Below are 11,086 nucleotides of genomic sequence, written 5' to 3'. Positions count from 1 at the left end.
AGGGAACTAAAATCCCGTCATACTTTCCCAGTAAACTATTCATTATTACTGATGAAAAGTCAGCAGAAGCATAGCTATCTAGAAAACAACAAAATGTTTTTTCCTAACAATAGGACACTCATACCTGCCTGACAGTTTTATACCAGAGGTATGACAGGACAAGCAGGGTTACCTACTATGTAAGTGTTGGTCAGATTTACTTACAATTTCTACAGGTTTGCAAAGGAGCTGTAAAGTATTACAAAGTAGCATTAGCAAACACTAACATTGCATGCGGGCTGTACTGTGCAGCACACGTCCAATGAAGAAACGTTTTACATTACATCTAAATTGACTAATTTGTACTAGAAGGGTACCAACATATGCTAGATATCATGCACACACTCTTGCACTATTGTGCAAAGGTGTGTGCCCGGCTCAAGGCAGGCTCGAACAGTGCCAGTGCAGGTAAAGAGAGAATCAGCGTCATGTCATCGTAGATATTGTACTGTTCTGCTCTCTCCTTTCCAAGCAATGCAGGGCATTGCAGCAGCTTCAGTTGTTGTGTGGCTTTGCATGACATTTTAGTAAATCTACTCCCCAGAGCCACTCTTCTGTTTAAGACTGCTTAGGCAGCTGGCGACACAAAATGTTTAGTGCACCATCATGCGCTATAGAAGTGACATGACAGTGTAATCGACAACACATATATCTTGTGTCTTAAAATTACTATTGTCAAGTGGAGCATCCAAATCGTATCACTGAATGTGCTTCCACAGTAGAAGGCTAGAAGTTCATACCTATATATATATATATATATATATAAATATATATATATATATATATATATATGTATGTGTGTGTGTGTTCTCATGTTCTTTAACATGCTGAATTGTAGTACTGTGTAGGATAGTCCTCCTTTTTGCCCTGCTTACCCCCACACATTTTGGACAGATACCGGTGGTTACTGACTCTTGACTGTGCCTGAGTACTGCTAACCAGTCCCAGTGCTCTGTGTAAAATGGCTTATGAAAATTAGGCTAATTAAAGTTGCCAATATCAACCCTCCTATAAGCCACTAGTATATGGTAAGGCATGAAGGTTTAGGGACCCCAGCATAGGTAGTGCACCCATAGGTGCACTGCTGAGGTGCCCAGCGTCATTTTAAAGGCAGGCCTGCCTTGGTGGCTGCTTTTAAGTTAAAGTTAACCCCACATTTGACTTTGGAAGTAAAAGCACTTCCAAAGACTTAAGCTACCTTATTATTACATATAATTCACCCCTAAGGTGTGCCCTAGGTGCCCCTAGGGTTGGGTACAGTGTAACTATAAGCGGGGACCCTATAAACGATGTTTTATTAGCCCTGGAAAGGGAAAATAGCTAAATGTTTTTTCCCCAATTGTAGTGAATAGGCTCCATAAACTAACATGGAAAGACTTTATTTTAAAATAATAATAAAGTCTTATTTTCCATAGAAGGAGGTAAATGTGGCATGTTTAGTACAAAATTAAACGTTATATTGAATCCAACAACTTGTCTCTGTTGAATGTAAAATAATTTGCACCTAGCAAGAGTCTTAGAACTCTTTCTAAATGTTACCAGTTTCAGCTCTGTAGTGCCCTTCTCTGATTGGCCAGCCTCTGGCAGCCGAGCTAGGCTGCCTTGATGAGGTGTAAAGTGGCCTTGGCTGAACACAAAGGAAGTGCCTGGGAGAGGAGAACTGCTTCAGCAGATTGTGAAACAGGATGGGGGGGAGTAGCCAATCAGAACTTCAAAAAGGCCAGCCAGTGGACATCCTGTGTTTCCTGCAAAACCAGACAGCTGGGTACCCACTAATTAGATTAAGAGAGGGCTAGAAAGGGGTGTACTAATGGAAACCTAGCCATACCAGTGGGTGGGTTCAGCCAGACCTAACGTCTGAGATTGAATCTTGGATTTTTGGAGAATGTTGCTCCCTGAGATTGATTTTTGACACACTTCCCAGGAAGTGGTCACTCACGGGGTGGTGGCGGCCTGCATGTGATTGGACAGAGACCCCCTCTGCTTTCAACATCCAGGAGCAAGACAAAACTGGCAGAGCTGCATCCCACTCCAGATCCCTACAAGGAACAAGACAAGAAGAAGGACTGCCCTTCTTGACCCCTGACCTGTACCTGGACACTGCACTCTGAAGGATTGCACTAGTTCACAATTGGGCTTCACCACTAAAATGATTTTGCCTGCCTTTAGCTGCCTCAAGAAGGGACTCCCTGTTTGCTACAGGTAGGTAGAAAATAGCTGACCAGAGTCCCCTGCATCAAGCCCGGAAGAAACTGACCAGCTGACCACTGGTCATTTTTGGATTTGAAACAGGGGCATTCTGGTAGTTGGAGTCTTAACCCTCAAGGAGCAACTCAGAGCTTCTGGAACCTTGGGGTGAGTTGTGGACTCCTAAAGGACCTTCAAAGACCTTCTGGAAGAAGATCCAGAAGTTTTGAGAAGTTTTGAGCAACTTTGAAAAAAGTCTCCATAAGTGGACTGACCCGACATCGTGAGTCAAGCCGGCTTATAGCGACTGTGACCCTGCCTGATTTGCAGGTTTATCCCGCTGAAAAGCTCCGGAGCCCTGGACTTCCAAGATTTCACAGGGGGCTTGTGGAAAGGCAATCTGACGACGTCGACTTGAAATCGGGTTGCTGTGAAGGGTCATCTGACGTCAGAGAGAAAAAGCTCCAAAAAAGTTTCTAAGTTTCAAACGTGAAAAGTCGACCCTGGCTTCACATGCAGAGTAACCACAGAGGGTTGCAAGGAGGTCGGCTTGAATTTCAAGTTTGTCCTAGACGAAGATTTGCACCATGTCCAAATGCAGAGTTTGTCACAGAGGTCTCCTGCGATGCTTATCTCAAGAAGGCTCCAGGGAGGTTGGATCTGACTTGTGACTTGGTCCCAGTGAGAAAAATCTTCAAGAAAAAGAATAAGACCCTCATTTTAACCAACAGGCTGGCGGTTCATACTGCCACATTATGAGACTGGCGGTTTGGCTTTACCCAACTCGCCACTTCTGCACTCATGGCTGTATTAGCCACCGGGCCAGAGATGTCTTTTTCCAGCCTGTCGGCTGACAGAGTACCACCCATGGCATTATGAGCAGGCCTACCACCAAGGTTTTGGTGGCGTTAGCAATGCCACGAAAACCATGGCGGTAGGCCCTACCGGTGACAGGGAATTCCTTCCCTGTCACCGGTAGGCGGCTCCTTCCAACACTCATCTGACGCCCCCCCACTCCTCCTCCATCCAAACTCACTCCATACCCCAATACACATACTAACCCCACACCCCCCTCTGATCCACTCACTCTCCCCCATACACGCACATACCACACAACTGACCCCACCCCCAAAGCCACACACGCACACATCACCCCCTCCACTACCACCACTAGAGTCACAGTGCCCCTCAACCCACACCCCCATCCCTGCATACATGCACACAGACACCCACACATGCACCAGGCATACACCCATTCACTTACACTGACATACACGTATTCATTCACACACTGACATACACGGATTCATTCATGCATACGTCCAGACATGCTCTCACACATTCTTACACACAATCACACTGACATGCAGACACACACTCACTTCACCATTCTTACACGCATTCACTCACACGCATACAACCATGCAAATAACACAACACACACAGACGCATTCACACACACACTCAGAGATTCATGAACCCACTCAGACACACACACACAACATCCCCCAACCCTGTCGGAACCCTGACTCACCTTGGGCAAGGAGGTCTTCTGGCAGGGAACCGGAAGGGGCACTGCTACCGCCAGCAGCCCACCACCAGCGGAACACCGCCAGGCCACATTGCAGCTCAAAATACAGCTGGAGGCGTTCTAAGGGCGTGGCGGTGCTGGTGGCAGGGCCAGCTTACCATCATCTACCACCATGAGATCTGCCAGATTTCCATCTTTATTGCTGCAGAAGTTCGGCAGTGCCCATAATATGACAGACGGATGGTAGCCGCGGTGGCAGTATATTGGCGACCATCACCGCAGCAGTAGGTGGTATGTACTACCGATGTTCAAATGAGGGTATAAGTCCAAAGGTAAAGTTTGACCGAGGCCTCCCACTCACTGTAGCCGAGCAGGGCTCCATCACGGTCAGGCTCAAATTTTGACTTTGCCCGGGTTGAGTGTGACCAGATATCTAAATTGGAGCTTTTAGTTTCTATGCGCTAAAAAAAATGTAGGCCCTCATTATGACACTGGCGGTAAATCCCACTTACTGCCACAATGACGCCCACCAACTTCCGCTGCCGTGGATATCCGTTCACCATATTATGACACACACACCAATCAAACAGAATTCAGCTACACACACAAATCCTCCAGACCAAAGGTCAGTAATAAACTGGCGGTATCAAAACCCACACCGTTACGCCAACAGAACAACCCCGACCACATTATGACCCACGAATCACTGTGCGGTACATCCCACTGCACTCACAATGGACACCCACAGACAAAACACCACCACATTGGACAATTCAAACAAAACACACCTGACACCCACACACACACCACACCCACACACCTATACACCCACACCTCTATAAAACACACACCCACATTACCCACAACCCTATAAGATTACAAACCATTGCCAGCAGAGAGACACCAAGACCACTGACACAACTAGAGCCACATACCATTCACACCTATACACCACTCACACACTCCACATCACACACCCCAACACATTACCCAACACACCCTCACCAAAACACCTCACAGAACACCCATGGCACCACAAAGACACCCTTGTTTCACAGAGGAGGAACTAAGGGTCATGGTGGAGGAAATTGTCAGGGTAGAGCTACAGCTATTTGGAGCACAGGTGCAGCAGATATCATTAGCCAGGAAGATGGAGCTATGGTGGAGAATTGTGGACAGGGTCAACGCTGTGGGACAGCACCCCAGAACTAGGGAGGACATCAGGAAGAGGTGGAACGACCTACAGGGGAAGGTATGTTCCATAGCAGCAAGACACAAGCTTGCTATACAGTGGACTGGTGAAGGACCACCACCTCCTCCCCCACAACTCACAGTATGGGAGGAGCAAGTCTTGGCAATATTGCATCCTGAGGGCCTGTCCGAAGTCAGAGGAGAACTGGACACCAGTAAGTCAACTCTTCACTGTTATCACCCCCGCTCCTGCATGCCATCACATACCCTCACCCTTACCCTCACTCCCATCAATCCACACCATCCCACACACCCCACCATCACAATCCACTCATCCCAATGCCAAGCCCTGCATGCTGTACCAATGCATGGACACCTCTCACAGCCCTGCATGGACACTCATCACTAAAGCATGCACACCATAGAGAATTAACTAGCCCACCATACACTAACATACACATGTGAAACCTGGCAGGGCAAATCCAGCCATAGAGGGGAAGCCAAAGCTGTACAATATGTCATATACAGAAACCATAACACATCATTTACATTCCCACAGGTACCCCAGCCAATGTCAGCGGAGAGGAGGTGCCAGCACTATCCAGTCCCCCAACTGAAGAGTCCTGCAGTGATGACAGCAACTCTGGTCTTCAGGATATGGATGACCTACCTGGCCCATCAGGGACCACGGACAGCCTCCCCCATCTGGAAACACCAGCACCCACGCAGCGTACCCACACCTCTGTCCCCAGGACATGTCAATCAGCAGAGTGTCCACCTCTACAGGGACCCAAGGCCACACCTCACCCCCAAGACAATCAGGGGCCTTGGATCAGTGGCTGTGGGCACACAGTTCAGGGGACAGAGGCACAGGCCAACAGGGAAACTGGGAGGAGTGCTGTGCACCAGGGGGGAGGACAGGCCCAGGGAACCGACTCTCTAGGAGGCACTCACAGAGATCCTGGGAGACTATCAATATTCCCAGGACACGATGCGTCAGATCCTGTACAGCGTGCAGGAGACCAGGCGGTTGCTGACGGAACAGTACCAGGGGATCAGGGAGGACTTGCAGGCCATCAACAACACCCTGATCTCCATAGCAGGGGTGCTGGCAAACATGGGCAACATTATGAGGGAGGCAGTTTAACATCAGCGGACACCTGCCACTAGCCAGAAATCTGAACAGCCTTCCACCTCTGCTAGTGGCCAGGAGGCCCCGCCACAGGACTCACAAGCCACCAGCACCCCTCCCCCTGCAGAAGGTGAACCACCCCTCAAACGTTCCCTGCGATCCAGACAGAAGCCAGAGACACTTGCCAAGACCCCTGCCAGGAAATGAGACTCTCCTGATTGTGTCCCACTCAGTCACCCTGTCCACCTTGAACTGCCATTGCTCCCCTTCCTATGTCCCTTTGGACAATGCACCTGTGCTACAAACAGACTTAACCAATACCCTGGACTTTCCTCCATCATCACTCTATTCCATTGAACTTTCATCCTATATGTTAGCACTTCAATAAACATCCTTTGAAAAAAAAACACTTGGAGTATGTTATGTATATCAAATATGTATTCATTGAAACAGGAACAAACATTGCAAATTAACTGTACAGAGAATGAGTATAGATTAATGACCTGTAGCTGGCTGTAGTGATCACACCAGGAGTATATGTCAGGTCACCAACATCTGCAAAATGAATTGCCAGAGGGAACAGTAAGTGGACATAGAGGTGGGAAATATCAGCATGCCATTGCCATAGAGATTACTACCAAAGTCATTCAAATGTAAAGTAACACTGTCCTACCTGTGTGTCATTGGAAGTATTGTCGGATCATATATGTTCTGTTGTCTTCATCCTCATCCTCTGCCTCCTCATCCTCACTGTCCACAGGATCTACTACTGGCACACGGGCATCTCCAGCCTCCTCCTCCTGCAGGAATGGGACATGGCGTCTGAGGGCCAGGTTATGCAACATGCAACATGCCACTACTATCTGGCAGACCTTCTTGGGTGAGTAGAACAGGCATCCTGTTAGATGGAGGCACTGGAACCTGGCTTTTAGGAGGCTAAAGGTCCTTTCAATGATCCTTCTGGTTCACCCATGTGCCTCGTTATAACGTTCTTCTGCCCTTGTCCTGGCATTCCTCACAGGGGTCAGCAGCCATGATAGGTTTGGGTAACCAGAGTCACCTGCAAATACTGAGGGACAACATTTAGCCACACACTATCCTATATGGCCCACACCATACCCATACACCAACATATACTGGGTGGGAACCAGGGCTCACCTATTAACCACACCCTGTGCCTCTGTAGTTGGGACATCACATTTGGGATGCTGCTATTCCTCAGGACAAAGGCATCATGCACTGATCCAGGATACTTAGCATTGACGTGTGAGTTGTACTGGTCCGCCAAGCACACCATCTGCACATTCATGGAGTAGAAACTCTTACGATTCCTGAACACCTGTTCATTCTGCCGTGGGGAACAAATGAAATATGTGTTACATCAGTCGCCCCAATTATGTTGGGGATATGTCCCATTGCATAAAATGCGACCTTCACTGTGGCCAAATCCTCAACCTGGGGGAAAACAATGTAGCTGCACAAATGTTTAATCAGGGTGGATAACACTCTTGTCAGCACGTTTGAGAACATTGGCTGTGACATTCCTGCTGCCAACCCCACTGTCACTTGTAAAGAACCAGTTGCCAGGAAATGGAGTACTGATAGCACTTGCACAGGGTCTGACGGATAGCAGATATCAGGTCAGGCTCCAATTGGGCACACAGCTCTGTGACTGTGGCCATGTCAAGTCTATAGGTGAGGATAAATGTGCCTGTCCTCCAGTGTTGCCAAGTCCACCAGGGGTCTGTACATGGGGTATGTCTCCATCTCCTATTCATCTGCAGCGGTAGGAATCTAAGGGACAAAAGAGTGAGGAGCCGGTCACAAACTGAACAATGGAGCTACAAAAGTAGTTTGCATCCTGTAAACATGTAATGGGTCAGTGTGATTTGTCCAGTATGTGCTAATATCTCTTGTGGCGCAGCATTATTCCAGAGGCCTGCCCCCCCCTGAAATGGCGTCCGCCAATCCTGTGTGGAGGGACAGGTGGAAGTGAGGTAATTCCACTGACATTGGGCACCATTGCGAGAGGAAGTAGTGAACTGCTGTGCAACTCCTCATTGGTTAACATTGGTCCCTATGGGGTACAGTGTCCAATGGTGATCTATGCCGGCGATGACGGTATGCACCGCCGTGGACGTGACGGCCATTTTCTATCTGATTCCTCACATGCTATCTGACCTTCCTTAGGAGAGGACCTATATTACATGTGCTGCTGTGACCTGTGTCTGGAACCTACCATGTCCCGTGTGACTGAGGAAAGAGACCCAGCCTTCATTTCGGAGGAGTTGGAGAGACTGGTGGATGGGGTCCTACCCCAGTATTGACTGCTGTATGGGCCTCCAGACCAACAGGTAAGTACACTGTGGGCACGATGCAAGTGGCACGAATGCATGGAGATGTGTGTGTGAAGGCCTCGTGGGTGGGTGGATGTCCTCTTGGCGGCATACAGGCTGTGTGGTGGGCCATGTGTGTGGCAATGGTGATGGAACGGGTATGGTGGGCCATATGTATAACAGGCAGGGCTGTTTGTCTAATGTTATTTCCTGTGTGTATTGCCTCTGCAGGTCAGCACCCATCAAAAGAAGGGTATATGGCGTGCCATTGCCAAGGAGGTGCGGACCCTGGGGGTCAATGGCAGGTGGAGCACCCACTGTCGCAAACGGTGGGAGGACCTGAGACGCTGGGCACACAAGACAGCGGAGGCCCAGCAGGGGATGGCTTCCCAACGAGGAAGGGGTGCCCGTGGAACCCTGACCCCCCTGATGGCCTGCACACTGGTGCTGGCCTATCCAGAGCTAGATGGGCGCTTGAGGGCATCACAGCAGTCACAAGGGGGTGAGTACAGTGCCCATCATTACAACTTACACATGGTAGGGTGGTGTCCAGGTAGTGGATGTGTGGTAGTGGGTGCTCATAGTCCAGGCCTGACATTGCAGCGTAGGTCCCCTGGTGGCTAGGGTCCTGAAGGGATAATCCAGCTACCTAGCTCGTAGGCATCCACTACTGGTCAGGGCTGCGTGGGTCCCAGGTGTGCTGCATTTGCCGGTGTGTGCCCCTCCCCATGCCTAGGTGGCTAGCAATTTCTCTGGGAGTGCAATGCATATTTAGTAGGGCTGTTCCCTGTGTGGGAGTGGGCTGTGTACGCTAATGGTGGTGTTGGTTCAGCCACTGACCCAGTGTATCCTTTGTCTCTCCCCCCCCTTTCTTGCTTTGTCATCCTGTCCTTATGTGCATTAGCATCATCTGGCGGAGGAGAAGAGGCACTGGCGACGGAGGGTTCTGCATCCCACAGGACCCAGTAGGCAGAGTCCACTGACGTTAAGGGCACCAGTGGGATGGAGGGTGAGGGAAGCACCACAGCAGAGACTGGAGGGGACACATCAGACACAGATACCTCCTCCGATGGAAGCTCCCTGATGGTGGCGGACACTTCTGTGACCACCCCAGCTACAGGTACAGCTGCCACCCCCGTACCATCACCGCCCTCCCATCAGCCCCTCATTGAGTTGCCCGTGCCCGCTCACCCAGGAGGGTGGGCATCTCCTTCGCCCCATGCACCTCAGGCTCTGCCCCAGTGAGCCCTGCTGCCCTGAGTGAGGAGGCTATTGACATCCTGAGAATCATCTCTGTAGGGCAGTCAACCATTGTGAATGCCATCCAGGGGCTGGCAGCCCAGATGCAACAATCTAATGAATTCATTGAGGGCATTCACACTGGACTGGCGGCCCAACCCGCGATTGATTCAGGCCTCCTCTCTGATGGCAGCCATTGTCCCTATTTCTACCATCCCCCCTCCAACTTCCACTGCCCAGTCCCATTCTCCTCGACCCAAACCCATCCCAGGCACACATACAGATGAGCATGCACACAGGGCAACACCCAAGAGTGTCACAGGCAAACACAAGCACGACACTTCATCCCACAGGCACTCACCCAAACATCATCGAGTTGCAGACACAACAACATCCACTATTTCCACTTTCTCCCCCTCATCCCGCTCCCTCCACTACCTCTCTCCCAACCACATCCACACTCACACCTGCATGCACTACATCATCATCCACTACCAGCATCACCACACCAAGGAGAAGACACACCTCACTGGCAGACACCTCCACAACATCCATGCACACGTCCCCTGTGTCCTCTCCCACTGTGTCTGTCCCCCCCATAAAGTACACAAACGCAAGCACTCAGACACCCAACAGCCATTCACCTCACAACAGCATACAGCCCTTGCACCTGCACCCAAATCCAGCAGACAGATACCTCCAACAACCACTCCCTCATCCTCCACTCCCATTCCTTCTCCCTCTTCTTACCCAAACGCCCCTAAAAAACTTTTCGTATCCACCATTGACCTATTCCCCACCCCTCCCCCGTCCTGCACATATGGCCAGGGTATCACAAGCCCATCCAAGCACCTCAGCCACACAGTCCACGGGCCAAGTCCTAACTGCACCCACTTGTGGTGGAAAGGGATCCAGGCCACATGTACTGAAGGGGAAGGAGCGTGCACCAGCCAGCCTAAAGGGGAAGGAGCCTGCACCAGCCAGCCTAAAGGGGCAGGAGCCTGCCCCAGCAGGCAAGAAGGGCAAGGACCCTGCACCAGCCACCCGAAAGGCCAGGGAGCCTGCACCAGCATCCAGGAAGGGCAAGGAGCTTGCACCAACACGCAGGAAGGGCAAGGAGCCTGAACCAGCAGCTGTGATGATGCCCCCACCACCAACCATGGTTGTGCATCAGTCCGAGGGTCCAGGGGATGTTCAGGAGCCTCCCCTCACCAGCAGCACCACCACAGTGCACCCATCCGAGGGTGCAGGGGATGTGCAGGAGCCTCTCCCCACCAGCAGCACCACTACAGTGCAGCTGTCACCACCGGCGGATGCAATGTAATCCTGCCTCAATGGGCTGCTGTGTGAGCTGCCCCCTCCAGAACCAGTGGGTAAGACACCCACTCGAGAGACTGTGGCCCATCACTCCCCAGGACCAAGCACAGGGCT

This window comes from Pleurodeles waltl, chromosome 6 (assembly GCF_031143425.1).
Source record: "Pleurodeles waltl isolate 20211129_DDA chromosome 6, aPleWal1.hap1.20221129, whole genome shotgun sequence".
Lineage (NCBI taxonomy): Eukaryota > Metazoa > Chordata > Amphibia > Caudata > Salamandridae > Pleurodeles > Pleurodeles waltl.
Note: the sequence above shows the minus strand (reverse complement) of the source record.